The sequence below is a fragment of the Hirundo rustica genome, chromosome 20, assembly GCF_015227805.2.
Source record: "Hirundo rustica isolate bHirRus1 chromosome 20, bHirRus1.pri.v3, whole genome shotgun sequence".
Classification (NCBI taxonomy): domain Eukaryota; kingdom Metazoa; phylum Chordata; class Aves; order Passeriformes; family Hirundinidae; genus Hirundo; species Hirundo rustica.
Window position 1 is genome coordinate 6,684,642 of NC_053469.1, and position 24,647 is coordinate 6,709,288.

Below are 24,647 nucleotides of genomic sequence, written 5' to 3' on the forward strand. Positions count from 1 at the left end.
TCCTCAGCAAGACCAAAGTAACAGTGACTTGGCAAAGTGCTCAGGGCTCTGCGGATGACTCAGAAATTCGGGGCAGGAGGGGAATGTTCCCCTCTAGCCCTGCTTCTCTGAGGAGCCTGATTTGATGCAGCAGGGTAAAGGACTCAGAGGAGCAGGCTGTCAGCTCAAAGTGCACAACAGGAGCAGGATCTCAGCCTCAGGTTTCACAGAGTTCAGCCCTCACCTCTCTGGGGGTTTGGTTCTCTCTGACCCACAGAGCAATCGCCTTTCACAGCTGTGCCTGTGACATCCAGACACTGCCACTGGCTGAAGCCATGGCCAGAAACCAGGGCCTTGTTCCTTACAGACTGCCCCAATGAACTCTTATATTCCTGGAGCTGTCTGTCCCGGAGCTGTCACCTGCTGCCCGGAGGAGCTGTGAAACACCCAGGGTAACAAAGACAGACACAGCAGTCCTGCTGCTGTGTGCCACGGAGACCTGCCTGACCTGGGGAGGACACAGAAGCTGCAGCACCTGAAGCTCTCTGACACCAGAAGCCTCTCAGACATTTCTTAGCAATTTTTCCTTGGAATCAGCTGTTGTCAAGCTCCCCACACCCGAAGGGCAGCGCCCGCTCGGAGATCCTTCCTGCCTCTGTCTAATATCCAGGTGGCTTCAGCCTGCAGACAGCCCCTGATCCAAACTGCAGCACAAGGACAGGGAAAACCCCCTCCAAAGGGAAGGTCAGAAACCAGGGCTTAAGGAAGGAAGAGCTCCTAAAGAAAGGTCTTACTAAGGGTGTATCTCACCCAGTTCACAACCACTGCTCTTGGACTCACCCTAACACCAAATCCCAACCAGACACCAGCACCCCTGTGGAAATGGAAGCCCAGACCCTCAGGGCAAGGCCAGTGGAACAAATGCACCTCCCTGATTTGAGACCTCTGTTCTGTGTAACCCTGACAGCTCCTACAAACTCTGCCCCTCCTCTGCTGAAGGCTCCCTTGGCTCCCTCCACTGCCGTCATTTTGTCCTGCTCGCTTTCCCAGGCTCCTCTTGCTCTTTTGCTCACTGCACGATTAAGCCCACCGTAAATTCTGCCCTAAAAATTCTTTATAGAGTCCACCTGTCCACAGCAAATAAATCAAATGTTCTAAATTAAATCCTGTAACAGCTGAGTGGCAGAGGGTACGATGTCTGGATTTATTCAGGAGACAGGAAGACTGTAATTTTCTAAGTCACCACTCTGACCCTGCTTTGCTCATTTGCTGCTCACAATGAAAGTGGATCTCTCCCTATATTTTTGGCTGGTTGTTTCTTCTCTCTGAAATAGCTGTAATAAGCATGTCCCTGAGAAAGGGGCAGTGGGGAGAGGGCACAGAGGCCTGTCATCCAAAGGAGAGAATTAAATCAGGAGGTATCTGATCATGCTGGCTCCTGTTTCCACACAGCCTTCTGCTTATATTTTGCCTGCATTAACTTTTCACGAGCAAAGCTAAAGTGCCAGGCAAAGGCCTCGTTAGACACACATCTTGGGGAACTCTGATGTGCCATTAATTAAGCTCTTTCACTGCCTCTTTCCTGCTGGTTTCAAGGACCAGCCTGTGCGCCTTAACTCTTTTCTTCTCTTTCATTTCCCTCTCTCCTCTGAAAAGAGCAGTGGAAGGCTCCTTTGCGGATGGGGATGGGATGCTGTAGTGCCCTCTAAGTGAACTCTCAAGTCTTCTCTAGCAGAGGGAGAGCCCTTGCCAAGTTCCTCAGACACTGGCTCGCAGAGCTGCTCTCTGTAGATGGATTTGCTGGGCAAAGTCGGGCTTTGACAAAGGAGGAGCTGATGCCAGCACATCCTGGCACGGCGGCGTGGGGATGGCACTGTCCCCCTGCCACTCCCCTTCAGCTGATGGCACTGGGAGCCCTGCCACGGCAGAGCTGTGCTGTCAGTGTGATTGATTCACCCAGCTGAAGATTCAAACAGCAACGCGCAGCGTTTGGCTCCAGGTGCTGCTTCCCTTTAATTTCATTATTTTGCTCCCTCTGTAGTCCCCTTTGGCAGAGTTTAGGGGTTATTTAAAGCATGCTTGCAGAAACACGGGGTGCTCTGGCTGGCTGAGCCTTTCCCTGTCAGCCCTACACTCCATCCTATAAAACCATGTTAGCAAGTCAAGATCCAGCTGGTCCCTTCTATGGCCCCACTAACATGGTTGTATTCAGAAAAGGCATCTCCCCTCTAATCAGGCAATAGACATAAATATAAACATATAAATACACGCTTCAACACCAAATATATCTGTGCTAAAAATACTTTATTCTGAAGGGATATTTTCATGTCTATTTATTGATTAGAAAATAAGGAAATGTAACACTACAGATCTCCTTCGCTAAGAAGAGATAGAGATGATATTAATATTTTGAACTTTTTCTTCCCTTGGCAGCTCAATCTTCTCTTCATACATCTTTGGGGAAAATTGGGTGCCGCTTTTTGCTGACTCTATTGTCCACTCGGTCCTTAATGCCCCACTTTTCTCCCTACAACTTAAATCCTAAGCATGGAAAGCTTTAGCAATGACTCTTATTTTGTATCCCTGGCTCGTCTGCTCCCTTGTAGCCGCCCTTTGCTCATCCCTCAGCCTGTGCCTGTGCTGAGGTTGGTTTTTGCAGGCAGGGACAGCTCCAGGGAGGATGTGAGAGCCAGGAGTGGGATCCCTGAGCTGGTTCCTCCTGCCCTCCCCTTTCCCAGGTACCTGGGCCAGCCTGTGCTCTGTGCAGCACAGCTCTGCTGGTGACACGGGGAAGGTGACAGCTCAGCGGGGGGACTTCTCACTCAAGGCAGCTCCTCTCCACTCTCTGCCTGCTGTAATTAATATCCTTTTCCCTGCAGGCTGTGAGGCTCTGACAGGCTTTATTTTTAACTCCACTTAATGATAGAGTATTAAGACAAAATGCAACTTGTGTGAGCTGCAGGCCTTGTGGAGGAGAGAGGGTCTTGGGGCTGTGGCTGGAGAGGGAGCTCCTGTTTGCAGGGATGTGTGAGCCACGGGGGGCTCAGCGTGCGGGGATCCGGGGCTGCTCTGCGTGTGGAGACCCCGACACACCCGGGGGCTGGGAACTTGTCTTGGTTTTGAAAGAGAGTTGTCTGCCAAAGAAAGCTAGAGCTTCCCTTGGAATGGAGAATGTAAACCCCCTTCCCTCCAAATTATTATAATTTTGCAATTAGGGGCTTTCAGGCAAAGATATGGGAATAGGAGTAACAGGTCTTTACTAGGAATATTAAAAAAAAAAAAAGAAAAAGGAAAAAAGAAAAAAGAAAAAAGAAAAAAGAAAAAAGAAAAAAGAAAAAAGAAAAAAGAAAAAAGAAAAAAGAAAAAAGAAAAAAAGAGAGAAAAATACAAATGTAGTAGTAAAAAAACCCCCAAAACAACACAACCAAAACAAACAAACAAAAACCCAACCAAAAAAAACCCAACCAACCAACCAACTAACAACAACAACAACAAACCACAAAAACAGAACAAAAAAATCCCAACCCCAAAACAAAACAAAAAAACCCTAGAACAAAACCAAGCAAGGAAGCAAACAAAAATCCTGGAAAAACCCTGACAGAGTCAGGGATATGACCTAGCACACTGTTGCTCAGGGTGTTGGAAGCAGTCCAGATAAATCCTCCTGGACTAACAGATGTGGTTCTGTGGAGTAGAGATGGTCCTTTAGAAAGTCCAGTGGTGATGAGATGGGTCCCGCCTTCCTCTGGGAGTCCAGTGGAAAAACCGGATCCCTTGTGTCCTTCATTCCCTGTTTTTATCCAGCTGGGAACATCTGGCTCCTCCCCCACTGCGTGGAGCATCTCCCAATGGGATGATGGAATGTGTCCTGGCACTGGTGGGCACTAATGGCCATTATCAGATGTCCCCTGGAGGATGGAGGGGTGGTGACAGAGATAAGAAACACTGCCCCACCTGGGTTTAATGGCTGGGTCATTATCAGGAGGCATCCGCCCCCCTTCCCCCTGGAGGGGCAAGAGAAGGATAAAACACCTCCCAGAAACCAGCTTTCAACAGATGAATTAGAATACACCATTTTAGGTTACATAACCCAAGACAGAACTCAAGAGGATGCTCTTCATATGCCTGATCCTGCTCGATAAACCCACGGGATTTTGGTAAAAATGAGATTAATTCTGCCAGCATCCTCTGAGGGAGGCAGTGGGCAAATGCTATCAAGAGGCACACATGCAGGTTTGGGATACAAAGCTTCCAGAAGTGGATGAGGGAAGTGAAGGAGAGCAGTGGGAATGACTTGAAGTTTTCTGCGTATCTGCAAGAACTGGAGTAAAAAGAAAAAAAAAGAAAAAAAAAAAAAGAAGAAGCAAAAAAGATTTTCTGTTGTTTGCAAGGCAGGACAAGTTCACAAAGTGGTTGAAGTCATCCCAGAGCGGACAGAGAAAAGGTTGGTTCTAACCAAAATGTTGGCCACAGCTTTTGCATCCCTCATCTATAGATTAAAATAAAGGAAGAGCAGCATATGGAAGAAAAATGTGGAAAGTACAAAATAAGTGAATGTTCTTTCTGGAAATAAAAATCCTGGGCATTCTTCATATAAGTTTTTAGGGCCTGGGAAGTTTGTAATATGATGAAAAGGACTTCTTTATGCTTTTTCTTCTCACAGTAAGAGAAGAAGTGGAAAAAAATCCTGCAAAACTGCTAGACATTGAGTTTTATTGCCTCCAAAGTTATCAAAAGCTACATTTCAAACACCCCAGCTTGCATTTTTCAACTGCCCCTTAGAAATGGTGAAGATGATAAAGGCTTGTTTTGTTTCACACCAGCTGGTCTTCCCTAATGCCAATTTTTCAGGAATTGCTTTTAAGGCAAAATTTAAAATCAAACTTAAAATGTTGAGGTTGGAAAAGGGGCAATATGGGAAATTTTGGTGGAAACCCCGTCTCCTTTGCTGCTTGTGACTGTGAGCACATGCAGTTATGGGCTGGAGGCCTTGTGGAGCTGAAAATAAAATCCCTTTTCCTTGGGAAAGAAATAGCTCATCCATTGCAGAGCTCTGCGCTTCCCAGGCTAACAACACTGCCTCTAAGATGAAGCTGGTATGAGATTTCCCACAGTAAGTGTCACAGGATTTTTTCTCTCTTCTCCCTTTCCCAAAGGAAGTGTGGCAGGGTGAATTACAGAGGGAAATGTTTCGTTAGGAATTCTCTGAGCATCCTGCTTTCACTGATACCAGTACAGCACTTTGAGAGCATTGCCAGGCAGTGTTTTGAGGGAGGGATACCAAAACTTAGCGCCAATAAGCAATGAAATGAAATGAAGCCTCGAATCTGGCTCTTATTGCAGCTTTATTTACAGTGCAGTCTTGGACTGTACTAATCCCGGGTCTAATGGTGCCCTTTGCCTGGAGGATGTGAAATCCTGCAGGGTTCAATCGATGAAGTTTCCCCTTCGTGAAGGTGTCTTCTTTTACTGATGAGGAATCAGGACCGCTCAGTTATGATTTTTAGTAATTGTAGTGATTTTTTCCCAGTATTTTTTCCTCCTGGTTTGAATCCTGCAAGAAAATCCTCACCTGTGGGCCAGGCTGAGAGCAAGCAGGTCACTGGCTTGTTTCACCTGGTGTTCATCTCTCTCAGCCACATGTCCTCAGTGGTTTGTTTGGGTGATCTCCTTGGCACCTCAGTCCTGCTTTGAGATCCCCTGTGCATCCCCCAGGGGAGGAGAAGCTCTCCCACCCTCAGCACCGCCCGCTCTGCCGATGGATTCCAGGCCACTGCGCAGAGTAATTGCTGCTTGAGATTACTGATGACACAAATGTTGACATTCTGTTGGCATAACTTGCAATAATGTATGCAGATTGCATCCTTCTAGTGCCTTAATTATTACTTCTCCGCAAGAAATAGTCAGGTTACCCTCTGCTCTGATCTGAAGGAGATAATTCTCCTTCAGAAGCCCGGCTGTTTAGAGAGAGGGGAAGGACAAAATAGGCTGAGGTGCCACGGCACAGGTTTCCCTCTGCATGGGACGTGTCTGAAGCTCAGCCTTGGAGAAGTTTTCTCCCTCACCATGGGAGTGGGGAGGTCTCTCTCAAGGTGAAACTATCCCTGGAAGAACAGAGGAGTGCTGCATTTAATGAGCCAAGACAGATGCCCTGTTCAACGCCCAGCAGCCGGCAGGGAAGTGTTTAGTATTTAGGATCTGTAGCGTGGTGGTGTCCAGAGGCCAGAGACAAGGTTGAGGCCTTGTTGGGCTAGGCCATGTATAAAACACCTAGTTAGATAAAACTCCTGACCCATGGAGTCCGAGCTATAAATTAAACACGAGGCTGAGGAGGGAGAGAGGGAAGAGAAACCCAGTTGTGAAGAAGAGATCAATGTGAAAGCCAGCAATAGAAATCCAGTAAATTTGACACCATCTTCCTCTTATGCTTTGCATTTCTGTCTCGAAGAAATTACACAGAAATACTGTATTCGGACAACCTTATACAAAGAGAAAAGCAGCAAGGAGCTCTAGAAGCCTGACTGGGAAAGGAAGCACAAGGCTTAGATTCTCTAACAAGTTCAATATTATTGTTTTATTTTTATAAACTGACAAACACCTGGAGACATTCAGAGCAGAGAATGAGACACAAGAAAAATATCTTGTAAAGTACTTTATTGGAGAACACAGCTGCACAGCAACAGGGAATGCAGTCCTGGAGCTCTGGAAATAAAATCTCTAAAGACTCATGTTTTACACATGGGAGAAGGTGACTGCTCTGTGTCTTTGCAAGGGAGGGCAGAAGGCTCTGCAGGAGGACACGCCACTGCTTTCATGTGGAGACAATAATTTTTGTCCCTCATCAAAGCTCCGCTGTTTCCATGACTTTACAAAGGTTTAGTCTGCCCTGCCAGACTGACCGTTTATATGAACTCATTTATTCTGATATCCTGCAGGAGGATACAATGGTCTGGAGAAATCGTGTCAGGCAGTCATTCACCTGTACCTGGTTCCTAAATATTGCATTAGGTATGTAGCCAGGTGTACACATCTTACTTTAGAGAAGATAAAAAAAAAAAAAAGCTTTTCAGGCCTGGCTGGCTGAGCTGAGACCTCATTCCCTGGCTTACCTGGCAATCGATGCTTCCACTGCATGGGGAAATAAATAACCTTAAAACAAAAGGGAGCCTGGTGGACCTCTTCTCTCGGTAATCACCCCGAGGCACTGAGCTGTGGATGTCACCCAAACGCCGGGTGCCTTTCCCGGAGCTGCCTTTTTGGTTTCACTAATTGTGTCCATGTTCTTGCACTGCCTGATGGAAAAAGAATGGATCTGCTGAGGTTAATCTGAAAGGGCTTGTGAGAAATGGGTCTCCTGAGATAATTGGTGGAGAATAATTGACATAATTGCTACTGTTCTCTTTCTTTAAGTCCTTTCTGGTCAGGAGGGATCGATTTTCCAGGATTTAGATAAAAATGGACACCCTCCCCAAAATAATTTTCTATTATTGTCCCAGAAACCAATTAACACAAGAAACTGTGGCCATTTGTTCCTCCTGGGGACTATCTGAGTGAAAACCTCGGAGTATATTTAAGTGATAGACCTAGATACTACAGTTATCAACTTCTCCTGCAATTTTAGGAACAATAAAGCAATAATAAATCAGGTTTTGGAGGGCTTGAACTCTAACTTTTCCTAAGAATATCGACAGAAGTTTTAGAGCAGATAGATTTGTTAGATCTGATTAGGTCTAAGAGATCTTGGTGGCACTGCTCCAGCTGCTCAGCCACAGCTGCAGGGTCGTAGAGCATCCCTCAGTGTCTACATTCTGTGTGCTGGATTGGAGTCAGCAGACAAACAGTACAATTTAAGTTAAACAGGATTGTGTTGTTGTGGTATTTTGCCCCTTTTCTTTGGAACTGAAGCTGAACTGGCAGGACACGAACCAGCTTCATTCTGTCTTAGTCAATAAATGCACAAGCTCCCGACTAAAGTCTGTGTGCACATATTTATATCTGTGAGAGCACTTTTGGGCTTGAACTTGGTTCTCTGAGGGAGTGTGATTAACCCCGGGGCCAAGACCTCATTTGCATTTTCCAGGAACACTTTACACTCACTTCTCACGGATTTGGGAAATTCTGCATTCAAGCTGACTTCTCTTTTGTCCCCCTTCAGCCTGCTGCCCCTTTCTTCTCTGCTTTCCCCCTAAAAACATCCTTCTCCCATTTCACCTTTCCTTTGCCTCCTGTCTCAGGGACAGGAGGGGTGGGTCCTGATCCTCCCACGCTGGGTCTCTCCCAGGGGACCTGCTCCATCTCCTCCTGCAGCTGCCCCCATATTTGCAGGGGGAAATGAGACACGAGGGCTCACACTGTGGGTCAGCTGCATCCCCTTCCAGGTTAAAACAACTGGGGAGACAGGAAAGGATGGATAAAAGGGCAGGAGAAAGGTGCAGAGCCAGGGGAGGAACAAAAAGCAGCGATGAGTCCCTCAGTGCAGCGGCCAAATCCTCCTCGTGTTTCCAAGCAGACCCTTGAGCAGCTTCCACTGCTCCAGAGGGGAACTGGCCCCAAACCCTTCCCTCCCTGCCAGCACTGGGGCCAAGAGCAGCAGCACCACCCCAGCCTGTGCCCACAGAGGTGCCCTGTCCCCCCTCCTGCCTGTCCCCATCCCTTCCCACCCTCCCATGGAACACAGCCCAGGTTTGTTTAGCCAACTTCGAGTGCGATGTGGCGCGTTGGCCAAAAACCCTCCGTGAAAATCCTGTTAATTTGTTTGATGAGCTGCCTCCAGCTGCAGACAGACGAATAAAGGCTGATTGGCTCCTCTGCTCGCACTCTCCCTGACAGACTCCGCCAGCCCCACGCCTCGGCTCCGTCGCCAGAGCAGGGTGGATGTGTGGGAACACGGGGGGAGCAGGAGGCAGGGGGAGATGCGTCTAATGGCATAATTTCCATCTCACAATAGCTAATCCTGCCTAAATCAATGAAGCCCTGGCATCCTAATGAAATTGGGTTGGAACCCGTTCAGTTTATGATGAGCTTTTTAACCTCGGCTTCTTATTTAGCCTGGTGCAGGGTTGAAGTGGGAAAAAATGCGACGTTTTCCTCCCCCCGGCTCATCTTTCATCAGCAGAGTGGAAATGGTGGAATTAGATGCTAATCTGCTGGTTGGGTTTAAAAATAATCTCTGTGTTTAGCTCTCCTTGGGGGGCTTGGAGGGAAATAGAGCAGGGTTTTCATGTTTACAAGGGTGACATGCTCCTGGGCAGTGCAAGTGTTTCCCAGGTTGGAGAGAAAAGGTCCTCAAAGGGGAGAGTGGGATTGTCCCCTCACTTGGAGAGAAGGCTAAGGGGAGGAAGGGGTGAAAGTGAAATTCTATCCCTGGTGGTGGAATCCATGAGAACAGAAATGCTGCAGTTTCCTCCTCAGAAGGACCCTGCTTGGAACCAGGTGAGATGTTTGGACTTAGGCAGATGTCTTGAAGAGCATTTTGGTGAACCTCTGAGAGTGAAGGAATATTTGTGGCTACTGAAGCACTAAGGGAATGAACCAGCCTGAAGAAGGCCAAGACCCTCCAGAGAGGAAAGTCCAAGCTCTTCACTGGCAAAAGTGCTCCAGGTCAGGCAGTTAGAAGAGTTTCCTTGTTCCAAAGCCTGTTTTCAGAGCAGGGACAAGAAAATCTCTCTACGACTCCATGTGTCCTTGCTTGCAGAGGAAAGGAAGACCAAATATCCATTTCTCTTTACCAGATTGTTACTTGGTGAACAACAATAACATTGGGGAGAACTGGGAGGCCATTGGGAGCCATTAAGTCAAACAAGAAGCTCTTACTCTCCTGCAGTTTTTCTCCACAGAGAAAGAGGGAAGAAAATGAACCCTCTTTCCCCCATCACACTCTCCAGCAGAATAAAATGTGACTTTTCCCCTAAATAATTTACAGCCTGTCTCCTTTCCGAAAGTTTTGGTTAGTACAAAATGACACTTCCTACCCTTTAATGCTCTGATGAAATATCCTCCCATGTATAATTTAGGAACTGGCAGCTGGTAGCAGCAGGGCAGGTGTAGTGCTGGTGTTTGCAGGCAAATCCCTTGGCACCACTCAGGCCACAGGAGGGGACAGTGCAGGGAGAAGTGAGGACAGGAGCAGTGCACAGACACCCCTGCCGAGCCCGTGTGCCCTGGAAGGGTGAAGAACGGCTGGGAAATCAGCTCTGGAGCAGCTCAGGGTTGTGCTCAGCAGAGGCAGGCAGGGTCCTGAGTTGAGATTTGAGCCCAAGGAAGGGGAAATAAGGTCAAAGCCTTGGTCTACCGTAAGCTTCCTTTGTGGCTTGGGTCAGCCCTGGGGCTCAGAGCAGCAAACACCTGTAATTGTAGATTGTGCTCAAGTAGGCTCCAGCTTTCACAGAATGGGGCTTTACATTTTTGTGTCCACAGAAGAGGAAAATCTGCTTCTTGCTTTAGTGCTTTAAACACAGAGAAATAATTACTTCCTTTTTTAGAGGCCCATTTTGAAATACAGCAGGTGTTTTATTGCTCTTGGAGCATTAGCACTGTGTTTTGAGTTCAATTTTCTAAATCTTAAAACTGGTAACAATCAGCAGCGTTTGGGTTCCATCCCACGCAAGCTCTCCCTTGCCAAATTTACTGTTACATTTTGAGGTAATTTATTTTATCTTGTCATTTTTTGAAGCTGCTCAGAGCCCACAGAGAGAGGAGCAGGAGACCTATTCCCAAACCAGGCCTTTGAATGGCACAGCCCTGTCCCACCACACAAGGACAGGAAAGAAGCCCAGGGTAGATTCAGCAGCAGGAGCTTTTCCCAACCTGTGCCATAGATCAGAGAAGCACAGAGTCACTTAAGGCTGGAGAAGACCTCTAAAATAATCAAGATGATCTCATGTAAATGCAAATAAGGGAGATACCAACCTGGGGGCAAAGCAGTGATGGTGCTTTTGACTTCTGCCCTTCTGTGGCAGCCCATGGCCCTGTCTGGAAGACACAATTAGCCCGGAGCTCCTGGAGCTGCCCTGTGCAAGGCTGTGCCGAGCTGGAATGCCCCTGGCCATGGGTTTTTCCCAGATATTTCATTAACGTTCCGAAATGGCACTTCCTTGCTAATAGTCTACCGACATTTAATAAACACAGCCCAAGAGTTTTATAACCTGTTAACTTCCAAGTGGCAATAATTAAACAAAAATGATAAATAATTAAGGCCTAATTACATGGTATCAGTCATTTCATTTTCCAGCAGGCACGTTAAGTGCATTTGCCGCTGCTGATTGGGGGCTCATTCCGCAAGCGCTCAGCACTTTCTCTGCTCGCCTGGATGGAGAGTCAGGTTCCACGCAGCTTTATGGTGGAGAAGAAAAAGGAAAACCTGCTTCATTAGCTGGGTAATTGTCCCCTTCCACCACTGAAGATAATTCCCACCGAGGCTCTTGCATGACTTTGGGAAGGCAGCAAACAGAGCCGTTTGTGCTTCGTGTCTCTGTGGCAGGCTGAGCTGGAGGGGATGGGGCAGATGCAGAGCACAGGTACCACTTTTCACCGCCCTTCCCTTTGGATCTGGATCCCAAAATGATGTTGGCACCTTGGGGCTGATGTCATGGGCTGAAGCCAGCCCCAGTGAATGGGCAGAGGGTTTGAAGGTGTGGCATCAGGATCCATCATCACCAGATCCAACTCATCGTCAGATCCGCAGCTGATGGACACACCCAAAGCCCCACTGTAACACCAATTCTCAACAACTACAAATATCTGCTTCCCAAGTGTTTTGACTGGGTGTTGAGGGCTGTTCTGAGGACAGAGGTGTAGCTGGAGGGGCTCTCCAGAGCTGGAAAAGTCAGAAGGACAGAGCTGGCTGAAAGGGAAGGAGTGGGAGCGCTGTGAGGGTGAGAGCCTGCAGCAGTGCGTGGCACTGAAGTCCCTGCTTCTCTAAATGGACAAGGAAATATGGAACAGCCTGATACAGCCTAATAAAGGGGGATGAGCTGATGGTACAGAAGATTGAAACTGTTTGTCCACAGTGCAGGGATAGTGCAGAGATAGTGAAAGGACCAGGAGGGAGAGCATGCACTAAATCCACTCAGTTATCTGCTGCCAGGGCAGCATTTGTCTGCTGCAGGGAATAAATGGCCTCCACTGCTTGGAAAGCAGGGAATTGGTTTAATTGATCTCTACTGGACCCTTAGTCAAGGAGGAGCCTTGCACATGCTTTCCTTGCTTCTCTGAAGCTGTACACTGAGCTGGCTTGCTGCAGTTAATTTCCAAATGGCTGCAAAAAGCTTCCCGGTATTCAGGCAGCAAATTCCACTCAGGTTTTTTTTAGTGTGTTCCAGTTCATCCCCCCAGACAGAGGACACAAGCTGATTTTCCCCAATGAACCTATTTCCTTATTTTACCCAGCCCCACTCTTGTCAGTTTTGGTTTTGTCTGACAGTTCCAGGGGTGTTCCCCAATATCCCAGAGCTGCCAGCTCCAGTGCTGTGGTCATGGATTACACAAATCACTGCAATATGAGGTGGGGTGAGAGGCAAAGCCAGCCCTGGCAATTTTCCTTTTCTCTGTTTTTCCATCTCACTCTCCTGGGTGAGGGATGGAGACCTTTGCACTGCAGAAGAGTTTGTTTGAGTCAGAAAGCATCGGGTGTGCAGGTGATCATGGGGAGGAGCTGCTTCTGGGGGTTAAGGCAGGACTGAGCATTGCAGGACTTTCCTACCCAGCTCACAATTGCACATCACAGCTTGTAAAACTCTGGATTTTATTTCTCAGTTAGCATTTCTTCCCCAGGTGGGAAGACAAAGCCACTCAGCCACAGGGTGAAGTTGTGGCCACTAAGTTGCTGGCTCTCGGTGGGCCTTGAGAGCCCACTGCAAGTGCACACAGCTTGTGTTAGAGGATAAGCTGGGCTGATAAGCTCAACCTTCCATCTGCCAGAGTGCAGGAGCCTCTGTGACGTCAGGCTTGGAGCCGCAGCTGTAAAGGGATTACTCATAATGTGTGGTGCCCAGTGCACAATTTCATGTTTAATTGCACACTATGGGCACCAAAGAAGAAATCTAAACCAGCGTCCCAATGCAACATTTATCCTTTCTGCTCTCACCAGCCAGCCCTCCCCAAAAATAACCTGGCCTCTCGCTCTTCTTTCCGCTGAGACTCAAATGTTCTTGGGGAAACACAAACTGCCCCGCCAGCAAAACCTCCCTGGCGAGTCTCAGAGAGCCCTCAGCATCCTCAGAGAATTCAACACTCCCCCCCAGCAGCTGGGGACTCAACCAGGCCAAGGTGCTCCTTCACCAGCCCGAGCGTTACATAATGGAAAGCCGAGGGAACCACCGAGTGTGGAGAGCCAGTGAATCCTCCACAGGGGAGGAGGCAGTGAAAGCAGCGAGTGGAGATGTGTGAGCAGAACAATGGGGATTCTCACGGAAAGGGGGCACGTGTCAGCCGCACCCCACTGCTCTGGATGCGTGTGTTCAAGGAACTGAAGCTTCCTCAAGTGGTGGAGCGCACAGAAAAGTGGGACTGCTGCAGGGAAGTGGCCACCCTGGATCTCTGGATGAGTCTGTGTGCCTGTTTTGATCTGTCATTGAGATGTGAGGACTTGCTCTGACTCCAAAGCAGGTGTTCTGACCCCAAAGCAGGTGTTCTAACCCCAAAAGTGGTGTTCCAACCCCAAAGCAGATGTTCTGATCCCAAATCAGGCGTTCTGACCCCAAAGCAGGTATTCCGACCCTAAAGCACCTTATTAGGAGTATTTGGGGTTTGACTTCAGGTTGGACAGTACTGACATGTGCAGCCCTTAAATCTGTAGATCTCTTAGAAGATCCACTTTGGAAAAGGAGGAGAATAAAGCGTGGTGGCAGCTCCCTCTCTTCCAGGCGCCTGCTGCTTCTAACACTGATCCCTTCCAAAATGAGGCTGTAAGAAGGGTTTCTCTTCAAATGACATCACCTCGGGTGATACCTCACTCAGCTGTAAGGAGAGGGTAGTTTGCTGCATTCTGTCCAAGACCAAACCTCTTCAAAGAATTACATTTTCAAGGGCTATTTTCATACTCAAGATCCCCCTCAGCGAGAAACACTGAGCTATTTAGAAATGCCTTATGTGGTGATTTTAAGCAATCCAGCCAGGAATTCCAGTGTAGCCTGCTCAGAGCAAAAATTGACCTCCTTTACTACAACCTGGAGAATTCACTGTATTTCCCCATTTTCCAGTTATCAAACCCAGGCATCAGAGGGCACTGCTGGGCTGGAGGAACTCACCCAAGGTTAACGGAGCTCCAGGAAAACAGGCACTTGGGTAGCACAGCCCTGGTCTCCAGAGGAAAAGCTGGAATGTCTGGATGCTCCATCCATGAGAAGAAAAGGAACTTGCTTGCTGGGCCCTGTTCTCCAGCAGAAGTGGAGAGATTGTAGAGAAATTGTGGAATTACAGCAGTGGGAATGCAGAGATCTGGGAAAAAAGCCTATTTAAGGACTGGGGAGATGGATGCAGAAAGGGCAGTGTGAAATTTCCCAGTGTCTCTCTCCATGGACAGATGCTTCCCGAGGTGTTCCTGCTCAGCCCTGCACCTGCTGCTGGGATATGACAAATGTGCTTCTGGCCAGGAACCTGTCCAGCAGCAGCAGCAGCAGCAGCAGCAGCAGCAGCAGCAGCAGCAGCAGCAGCAGCTCTCTGGCATAAGACAAAGCAGCACAAATTTCCTACAAGTTGTTAAGATTTTTTTCCACAGAAACCCCTCCTGCTTGCCCAGCAAACAGCTTGCAAGGGCCCCAAACACCCTCACTGTGACAAGGTCCTTTTCTTCCTGCCACATCTCAGTTTGCATTTTCGGGTCCCCTCACCAGCCACCTCTGTACATACGCAATTCTTTAAATTATTAGAGGCTCCAGTCTGTGCTGCCATATATGTTGATGTCCGGACATTAAATATTTATGGAAAGATTCATTATTTGGGCATTAAATATTAACTCACATGAGGGAATGAGCCCAATGATCTGTTTGTTTTTTATGAATCACCTTGGAATTGGAAATGTCTGGTTTCCAAGGGGTGGTGCCTGGGGGCAGCAGGTGTTTCACTCCTGGCTTTTGGTGGAACTGCTCCTTGCCTGGCAGGAGCAATAGTCCTTCAGACATCCCTCCTCCCACGGTTCCTGGCTGCCCGTGCCCTGGAGGTTAACTTTGCTATCAATATGTTTTTGTTTTGTTTACAAACCGTGCAGTTTAAGACAACTTCCTTCTCCCCCCTCCGGCCCCCTCCGTCGCAAGTCTCACACAGGAGAGGCTCAAGATGCCCAGGCATCAATATAATTGTGTTACCAGGAGCTGTCTCCTTGTGTTCTGTCTCTTTAAGTGAAGTTTATGGCCTGAAAAGTAATTGATTTGCAACGGTATTTAAGACAAGAGCTGGAGGATACTGCTGTGCTCTTCTGCAATACAGTAGCCCGGAGAAAACCATTGCTAAAGCAAAAACATCGACTTTTTTTGTGATGTGGTCTCTTCTGATGCACTCAGCAGGGGTGAAGCTCGCTCTATTTTTATGGAATTGTCTGCTATTTTTACAAAGGGAGTTTGGACGCTGTACAATCCCTGCAGGTTGAGCTGTGGTTCCGGTGATGGGTGCAGGAAGGGAGGGCAGGACACTCACTGCTTTTGAATGCTGCTCCCTCCTTAATCTTTTACCTTGGATTGAATTTTAACTTGGTTTTGTTTTGTTTTGTTTTGTTTTGGTTTTTTTTGTTTTTTGTGTTTTTTTTTTTGGTGGTTTCTTTGTTTGTTCATTTTTTTTTTTTTTTTTTTCCCAAGGAAAGGCAGCTTTAGAAGGAGCCAGGTGAGGCTGGAGAATCTGCTGAGGTTCAGCTCCCTGTTGTATAATGGCACGATGGGAGGGATAAATACAGCCTTGACTGTGGCTAGGGACAATGCCCAGCCAATATTAGGGGGTAGGATTAGACCAGGAAGATGGGAAAATTTTCCTAATACACTTGAGCCCCTTGTACAATCGCTCTGTTGGACAAACTGTAAATTGGAGTGAGAACATAAAAGTCCCAAAGCCCATGGCAAATCTCCTTCTTTCAGCAGGGTTTGAATCTGTCCCGCTCTCTGTGGAGAAGGAATACAGCAATGGTTGGGTACTTTAGCTTAAAATAAATCAGACCAGGACAATTTCAGTGAGAAACCTGAGCAGCCAAATGAAGCAAACCCTCCTTGCAGGCCACAGGGCTTGCTGGAATCCCCATCCCAGGAATTTCAGAGCAGAGCCATTTCCCTGGGCTGAAATAGGAAGGAATTCAGATTAGTTGATGCTGAAATAGGAAGGAATTCAGATTAGTTGCTGCTGCAGGAGGAGCAGCAATAGTCAACATAATCAAGATAATAGTCAAATCGACCATTTTGTGCAAAGACTTCCGTCAGCAGCAAGTGGAACTTCTCAGGGAGAATCGAACAACCTGAAATCAGTGTTTGGGAGCTTTCCAAAAATTCACCTGCAGAGTTCATCGAGTCCCCCTGGGTACAGATGCCCTTGGTGGGACACATGTGGTGACTTCCCAGTACTGTGTTCCATGAGAAACCTGTTCCTGGGAGGAGCGGCACTGGTGTATCAAAACTCAGGGTGCCACAAGGACAGGGTGGCAGCAACACTTAAGAACTTCCTCTTTTCTGACATAACTTCCTAAGGGAACATCTACTGTGTGTTTTGACCTAAGTAATTTTTCCTTCTTAAAATTGAAGAATTTGACACAGTTTCGACACCTCCAGTGGGAATTGGACACTCTCTGTGAGACAGAGCCCTCCAGAACCTCAAGCCTAGACACAAAGCTATGGATGAATAAAAATTACTTCATCCAACCACATCAGGACCAGACTGGAAAGTTTATGAAAAATGGAAAACAAATGATTGCCCTGTTCTGACTGGCTCCTTATTGCCCGGCACCTGCTGGTTTGTTCTGCAGGATCTCTCCAGTGGGGCATTGTGGAAGAAGCTGCAGCTCCTCAGGAGCAGGCAGGGGGTCAGGAGATGCTCACAGCGCTGACCCTTTCTTCCCATGATCTGGCATTTGGGGAGCTTTGCCTTCCCAGGAAATCCAGAGCTCTGAGTGTCCCTATTTCTACAACACTGGGCACAGAAGCTTCAGGAAGCGAAGGTTTTTGCAACTCCTTTGTTGGACTTTCTGCTCTGTTTGCATATTATAATTATTTCTGTCAATTTTTTTAAGCTGCCACCTGCAAATTTCCTTTCTCCCATTGCAAGCAGGGACAGATTTCTCCGTATTCCTCTTCCTTCTCCACCTTAAGGGAAGTCTACTCTTCCCCACCTTAATCTTTTATATACTCACTGAATAATAACCTTTTCTGGTCATTTACTCAGGAAGGATTTGTCATTCCAATATTTCATTAATCCTATAACATAAAGCCCAAAAGATATGTACATGGCTGAGCAGCAGCAAATAATTCCTTCTGTAGCTTAAATACAGCACACCCTGTGTAGGAGCAGATAAGTTTGGAAGGGAGGTGTCAAACCCACTCTTTTCCATCACTTTTGGGGACCACTGACTTTTGTCACCAGACTGATGAGCAGGCATTAGGAGGAGAAAAGGGAATTCCAGCAGATCAAAACTCCTCTGTCTGCAGGAAACCCCAAGCCACTAAGATAACGATGTAATTCCAGAGAAATGTCATTTATTCCTGTAATTTTGGTTCATCCCTGTGCCATGTGGATCAAGGGGCTGCTCTGAAAGGTGCCCGAGATGATCCCTGCCTGCTGCTCAGGGCACTGTCCCTCTTGCAAGTGGTTTTCTTGGGAATGTGTCCACTCTCCCAAGCACCTGGGAAAAACTGCTTTTCTGGGATTGTTACAGAACCTCCTGAGGAAAGGACAAAACAGACTTTTTATGTTTTTCCGCTTGCCACAAGCTAGTCCCAGCTTCTAACCACTAAAGGCACTTTTGCTCCTCTCTGCTCTGTTGAAGGACTTAAGATGATCAATTTATAATGTCCACAGAGTGCCAGGATGAAAAGATCTTCTGAAAATGCCTTGGATGAAAAGATGTCGGGAAAAAAAAAAAAAAAAAAAATCTTTACCCTGATAGACTGATTACAATCTATTGTGCCATGGATTAGTGGGTGAGTATTTATTCAGCTTATTTTTTATTCCTATGTACAGATGCTCTGGACCACAATGACCCCTTTGAAGTCATTATTGGCTCTTGCATCCCTGAGTAGCACAGAGGGCACATTAATAAGCTGTGTATAGAAGGAGACAATGAAGTCCCCAAGAAGTCATTAAGAGCCTATTGTGTCAGTCTGACTGTAGCCCACAAAAGACACCAAATCTGAAAGCTAAAAATATCCTTTGGAAATGCTGTTGACACAGTTATTTCACATTGGCAGCAACATCCTCCTGACGTACGCACACTCTCCCTCTCTTAGTTCTGCTCAGAGCAGTGGATATTCTGGGAATATCTGTTTTTCTTGGGATTCAGTCGTGTCCAAATATCTCTGTCTGCACCAGCACCTTCCAGCTTTATTAGTGGAGCCCGAGGTACAGAAGGAACTCCAATTTTCCCTCAATCCTACAGTGCCTGTGTCTTGGGGGTGATTTTATGATGATACTTTTATTCCCTAATCATCTGCTTTATGCCCAGAAATGTCTGTGGTACCTTTGAGATGAGCCAGGGGCAGGGTTGGGGCCTGGGCTCTGTTCAGTCTCTCCCTGCAGTGTGCTCTGGACAGCATGGACCAGGGACTCTGCATTGTTCCTTTTCTTGGATTGGGTTTTTTTGCTACCTTGAGCAAGAAGTTCCCTTCCCTTCCCTTCCCTTCCCTTCCCTTCCCTTCCCTTCCCTTCCCTTCCCTTCCCTTCCCTTCCCTTCCCTTCCCTTCCCTTCCCTTCCCTCCCTTCCCTTCCCTTCCCTTCCCTCCCTTCCCTTCCCTTCCCTTCCCTTCCCTTCCCTTCCCTTCCCTTCCCTTCCCTTCCCTTCCCTTCCCTTCCCTTCCCTTCCCAAAATCCTCTTGGCGGCTTTTTGGTTTTTTCCCTTCCCTTGGAGTGTTTTTGGCTTGGCTTGTTTTACTTTTCAGCCCATCCAGGGAGCTGGAGGTTCTTTTCTTTTTTTTCACTTTCACCTGCTGGTATCAATTTCTCTCATTGGCAGAAGGGAAGGGAGTTCTTGAAGCCCTTTTCTCTTTGGAGGAATTGGTCATTCCAGGGCATTTTCCCCTGAAATTTGCCTCCAAAATGGAAACACCCCACTGGGTGAAATGCTGCACAAATACCCAGCTGGAGACTGCTGCTGTGCCAAAGGGCTGGGGCAGGGAAGATCAGGACAGGAAAAGGTGGGAAGGAAACTGGTACTGGCTGTGTTCTGTCCTTTTTGGAGCCAGAGGTGCTCCAAGCTCACCAAAGCTGATTCCTGTGTCTGAGCAAATGCCGAGAGGGAGATTTCTCCTCCCTCCAAGAGCAGGGGAACAGCCCTTGTGTATTTTCTGGCAATCTGCATCCCAGGAGCTGCCTGGGACACTCCCAGGAGTCCCAGGGGTAACAAACCTCAGCTGACTCTGAGCTCTAGCTCTGTGCTCTCTGCAGGTTCCAGACATCACCACATTCTCATGGTATTCATCGCAGCTTCTGGGTTTGGAGAATTATTTTTTTTTCCCAAATGGAGGCTGGGATTTGATTGTTGCTAATCAAGACCAAGACATGCACGGCAATATATGTTCATCCTTTATTTTAATCTGAAGAGGCCCTAAACTAAGAGGGAAGTTCATAACCTTAGTACAGCTGTCACTGTTGAATCAAATAAACAACACAACTCCCTTCAACGGTCCAATTTTATTTAAAAAAACTAAAAACCCACACAGCAGAGACACCCAGATACCTAAAACTACTCTGGATATGGCAGATATTTTAATAGAGGGCTTGAAAAGTCCTTTAATGGACCTCCTCTCAGCCTAACACACTCTGATCCTGCCAAGAGAGGTTGCAGAGTGTAAACAGTCGCTGCAACAAGCAAAGAGAAAGGTGGGAATTGATGTAAAATCCAGTTCTGCTTTTCCTTTTCCTGATTAAAAGGATAAGGGACAAGTTTATTCCCTGCCTTTCTTGTCTGTGGAGTCTCCAATACTGTGTCTAACTCATGCTGAGTAATGTCTATCGATTGCTTTGTTACCAGCTTTATTGTTCAGTCCATCACCAATAAAAAGTTTATGTAAAACAAGAGCAGAAGGAAGCAAGGGAGAGAAAGTGACTGGAGAGTGCAGATGCACACGAGGAGTAAATGCTGCTTTTATTTCCACATGGATACGCTGTGCCCACATTTTAGCAGCAGGAATTTATTTCTCATCACCCTTTTTTAAAGCCTTGGGGGAAGTTTTTTTGTTGTTGTTGTTGTTTATTTCCTGTTTTTTTTTTTTAGTTTTTGGATTTTTTTCACTTGTTCACGTTCAAGTTTTCTCATGGAAGTAAGTTACCAGGATAGAAAGGGAAAACCAGGTGAGAATGATAAATCTGCATATGAAAAGGAGTGGCTGAGAGTTTTGCTGTGGTTAAAAGGAAAGAATTGGCTGAGAGTCTTTAGGGCTGGGTTTCTCTACAGGTGACACAGGTGATGAGTGTAACCATCATCTTCCTCAGAGACTTCTGGGCTGAAAAGAATTTAATTTCCATGGCCAAACATTATTGTATGCTGTGGCCCTGGCTAGGAGTACAAATGAAATGGGGATAGTGATCATTTTGGGTGTTCTGTTCTGTCAGTCCGGCTGAGATCCACCCAATTTTCTTCTTCAGCTCTGGGACCACCCGCACCAGGCAGGTATGGAAATAACTCCAGGGGATAAAGGAGGGCTTGGTGATGGACCCAGCTCCAGCCAGGGCCCCGTTGGGGCTTGGTACCAGCACAAAGGGCTGTGGGGCACCCCATGGGCTCCTCTGGAGGCGCCTTCACCACTGGATTTCCCCGCAAAACACCCCAAGGACCATTATCAGTCTCGGTTCCTGCGGTTCCATTAACTTTTCCTGGCTTCAGACAATAAAGCTGGGGAGTTAATTTCATTCATTTCACCGGTGGGAAGGAGGTGGGGATGAGGAATAGGCTGGATGCATTTTATTTGAATCTGATGGATCCGGGATGCCGTGCTCACATCCCCGCCACAGTCAGCAGTGTCAGCACTCACCAGCACCTCCAGCCCTGCAGATAATGACCCACTTGGTTCAGAAAAGTCATGAGCTAAAAAAGTGTTTCAAGGTTATTCAATGAGAGGTTTTGACCCAAAACTGAAAGTTTACCCATTTATTTATTTATTTATTTACTTGTGCCTTCTTTTTATGGTTGTTGTTGTTGTTGTTTTCTTTTCAAAGCAGCAGAAGTGTCAGTTTAAAAAGGAAGTTTATTTCAGAAGGAAAAGTGGAAGCATTCTGTTAGGAAACAGAAATGTGGGAAAATGTTTTGACCTCTTTTTTCCTTTCTTAATTTTAACTCTGTATTTTTGTCCTAGATGAAATTCTTCACACGCTGTGTCTGTAACTGAGTAGTTCTGCTAATCACTTCCCCCAGACTGGATATTTTGGTGAATTAGATATTTTACAAGGAATACTGACTTCATCTCTTCCCTTGATCCTGTGTCATGGTTTGACACTGGCCAAACATCAGGCACTCAGGTAAGCTGTTCACTCACCTTCTCTTGTCTTCAGCTGGGCAAAGGAGAGGGAAAAAAAAAACCTGAGGGCTCACGAGTTGGGTTGAGGACCGGGAAAAAAACATTTTTGGCAAAGCAGAACAAAAGCAGTGCGAGGGCTGACACCATTACCAAAATACAACAGCCCCTGGGCATGAACTGAGCCACAGAAAGCTGTGCAGGAAGGATGGAGAGAGAAAAGAGAGGGGCCGACGAAAAACCCTACAGTTCCAAAGCTGGGGGATTTGGTGCAAAATAAACCCCTGGCAGCGGGCCAGGTAACCCTTGCCAAAGCCTGACAGCTTCCTGGGGCAGGTGTCAGCTGGGACATGAGGAATGAGAGATTTAATCTTGGCTGCAGAACCCAACCTGTGGCAGCTTTAACCTGTCCTGTACCTGCTCCCACCTTATTTCCAGAGGTGCAGCAAATCCCTTCCACTGACTCAGGAACAAGAGGCTTTTACTGTGTTTGAGCGAGCAAAACCCCTAATGATTCTCTTCCTAATTAGCCTAATGAGCCTTTTGGCTCTCACATGATGACAAGTAAATGAATTTGCCCTTTCCTTGACAAGTTCTTATGGGAATGATCTGAAACCTTTCGTAACAATGCATCAAAAGTACAAAGTCATTAAAAACAGTTGTCCAACTATGAAATTAGTTATTGATTAATATTGCTTCCAGACAGCCATATTGTTCATTTGAAGAAAGAGATTAAAAAAAAAAAAAAAAAAAAAAAAAAAAGGATCCTAATGTTCGTATTTCTTCATGAAACAGGTTATTGAAATATGGAAAACGTTTGAGATCCTGAGGTCGTACACGTCTGTACTTCTGTGCTCAGACACACTCATTTTGTCCATTCCATCTTCACAGGGGTCTTGCACCTGGAAAAAGCTGTTGATCACTGTGAACACCTTGGCTGGTCTCATCTCGCTGTGCCCTTCCCCAGCTGAAGAGAGCAGCCTCTTCTGGAAAAGCTTCACAGAAGTGAGCTGAGCAAGTCCTGCCGTGACTCACAGGGAGTTTGTCATTCCCCAGGCTGTGAGGCACAGTGGAAACAAGAACAGAGGGCTCCTAAAGGTGCTGAAAGGCCCCTGCTCTGTGAAGAGAGCCAGGAAACAACAGTCACATCAAGTGTTATCAGGGGCCAAAGCAGCGGTGTCAGAGGGAAGGAGAGCACAAACAGCCTGTGTGTGCTGCTGCATCTGCACCAGGGTGATTTCCATGGTCACACAGACAGGTCAAGAGATGTGTCTGCACTTTTTGTTCCAGGCAGCCTCCAGAGTCCCTCAGCCTCTGGAGAGAAGAGGGAAAATGATGTAGGGGGGGGAAAGAAAAGGGAACAGCGGAACAGTGCTTGGAATCACACTAACCAGAAAGGATTCTTTTAACATTGTGCTGGTCAATGAAGTGAAATGACTGGCTTACCACAGTGCTATGAATTTGTATGTTTAAAATCATAACTCATTTTGTAATCTCCTTCCTTCCACAGAAGTGCCATTTGTCAGAATACAAAAAAATTCCAAGTGCAGTTCAGGTTCCATTTCACTCTGAGGTCATTTCCAGTCAGCATTCATTTGGGGGCTGAGTTTATCAGAAGTTTTCCCAAATAGCGTGGCTATTCCCACATAAATATCTACTTCCTGAAACCAACATGTTTGGCAGAGAAAAAAAAAAAAGAAAAGAAAGCACATTTCCCTGAAAATTCAGTTCTAGGAGGAGCCTGGACCAACAAATGGCACAGTTATAATATTGTTCTTCCATTACAATTGCCTCAGAATCATTACTCTTGTATTTCCTCCTCAGCTGATTAGTCCCTCAGCTCAATTGCTTTGAAACAAATAAAATACCATCTATTTGTGTTTTTGCTTCTGTGGGGAAAAATCTGCTTATTGTGGTAAACTAAATAGATTGGTTTTGTCTGTGCCGGGTTTTGTTTTAAAGAATGGAATCATTTTGCTGGAACTGAAATTCGGATTTTTCAGGCTCTCTAATGAAATTCTTCCACTGTGTGTTGATTTGGGAAACAGTCTGGACAGCTGATATGAAATAGCTCTGGAAGCTTTAACTGAGGTTTGGAATCACAGAATCCCAGAATGGTTTGGGTTGGAAGAGATATTAAAGCTCATCTTGTTCCACCCCCTGCCATGGGCAGGGACATCTTCCACTGTCCCAGGCTGCTCCAAGCCCATCCAACCCGGCCTTGGGCACTGCCAGGGATCCAGGGGCAGCCACAGCTTCTCTGGGCACCCTGTGCCAGGGCCTCAACACCCTCACAGGAGAGAATTTCTCCCTAATGCCAAATCTTAGCCCACTCTGTTCATTTTGCCCCTTGTCCTGGCACTCCAGACCCCTGTAAATCTTCTCTTTCCATCTTTCCTGTTGCCCCTCCAGGCCCTGCCAGGCCACACCGAGGTCACCCCAAAGCTTCTCCTCTCCAGGTGAACACTCCCAGCTGTCCCAACCTTTCCTCCCAGCAGAGCTGCTCCATCCCTCTGATCCCCCTGGAGCCTCCTCTGGATCTCTCCAGCAGCTCCAGCTCCTCCCTGTGCTCCAACTACGACCATTCCAGAAATGCTGTATAAAATGATGTTTAGTCCTTGCCCTCTTTTCTCAGCACAAGGTGTTCAGACAGTCTGGAAAAGTTTTAGATAGTCACTCCAAGTGAAGCTAATCAGGTTTGCCTATTATTTCTTATCAAATCTGAAACATGCCAGGCATCATTTAGCCTGAGATATTTGGCATTCACAAACCCTGGCTGCCTGTCACTCAAACCCAGGTGATGGGCACTTCAAAGAAGACCAAGGTGCAGTTTTGAGCACCTTTGTACAAATTTCTTTGGACCAACATTTTTTACATGGAAGCCCTCTAGTGAAGGCTCGAAGTCTTGATAAATTTCCACGCATTATTACCTAATTGGACACAACGTATACTCTGAGATTCTCATTAATATTTTTTTAACACATTGCAGAGTCTTTACTCTTGAGCAGTCAACCGTTTTCATCTCCATAAAAATGG

The 24,647-nt window shown here is 46.8% G+C and overlaps 1 long non-coding RNA gene across 1 annotated transcript; it reads left to right on the forward strand.

Annotated features, from left to right (window-relative positions):
• The first annotated feature begins 20,550 nt into the window (after window positions 1-20,550).
• Window positions 20,551-24,242, forward strand: LOC120761787 (uncharacterized). The gene is made up of 3 exons (XR_005703740.2): window positions 20,551-20,770; window positions 21,453-21,615; window positions 22,503-24,242. It is a non-coding gene; the product is annotated as an uncharacterized LOC120761787 (long non-coding RNA).
• The last annotated feature ends 405 nt before the right edge of the window (window positions 24,243-24,647 follow it).